Source organism: Trichechus manatus, unplaced genomic scaffold (genome assembly GCF_000243295.1).
Source record: "Trichechus manatus latirostris isolate Lorelei unplaced genomic scaffold, TriManLat1.0 scaffold00002, whole genome shotgun sequence".
NCBI classification, from domain to species: Eukaryota; Metazoa; Chordata; class Mammalia; order Sirenia; family Trichechidae; genus Trichechus; species Trichechus manatus.
This window is the reverse complement of record NW_004443938.1, coordinates 44814978-44816111: the sequence shown is the minus strand read 5'-3', so window position 1 is coordinate 44816111 and position 1134 is coordinate 44814978.

Below are 1134 nucleotides of genomic sequence, written 5' to 3'. Positions count from 1 at the left end.
GTGGGTGGGGTGAATCCGCACAGCATGGAACCATCACCTCCTATGTCACAGTCTCAGACCTCTGGGTAGCAGCGGATCAGCCTGCCGGAAAGCCAGGAATTGACCCACTGGGAGGCAGCAAAGGCCAAGTAGGGAGAGGCGAGGAGGGTGGGAAAGCATGTATCGCTGATTACTGGGTGCTCTGTCTCCTGCTGGGAGCTCTGTGAATCTGCTTTCCTGCACTCACTGCCCACTGATTTCCAACAGGAGTCCTAGATGGTGGATCTGTGCTGTGTTAGCTGATAGGGGACCTCCGCTCGTAACTCTCCTTGCTCTCTGTGCTGAGTTGATTTCTTTATCTCTTCCTTTGATGCTTAGGGTTCCAGGACATACATTTGTCTCCATTTTACTTAGCTTTTCAGGTCTTTGCTGTGGAGGGACAGTGTGGTGCTTATGTCTATAGTGCCATGTTGACTCCTTCTGTTTTACTAATTTTTACCAATAATTATATATCTCTGGAATCTTAATCATTACATTGATCCACCTGAGAAGTTCATTATCCTTATTCTTTATTATTATCTCAATAGATAGTTCCCTAGCCAAATGACCCTCATAATTCTATAGAAATTACATTTGTACTTAAATTTATTCTGGTACAAAAGGTTGAAAAACATTTTTAAATCAAATACATATACCTGTTTCCCTCCATCCTAATGCCTCTTCAACCCCACTCAGGATGATTTTCAGTTAGTATAAACACTGATCCAGTGCAACGCCAGGTCTACAGTGAAATATTATGTCAATTCTGTTTGATCAGTACCCATGCCACACCAGTTATTAAAATTTGAATTGCACTCCTTCCTCCACTGGATTATTTGTAGGTATTCTGATATAGAATAGACAAATTCTAAATATTGTCTAACATCCTAGGAAAAAGACAGATAGTTAGGAAGTCTCAAGTTGAAAGGAAATGGATGAAATTCATTTTCTCTAGCAATTCTTATACTTAAATCAACAAGTTATAGGAGTGGGTGAGGATGAACTATTCTTAACACTATTTTTCCAGGGATAGATAGTTCATAATTTCTAAAGAAACCTTCTTTACTGAATAATGACCTTCTCATTCAGAAGAACTAAGGAACACCAAGATAAAAA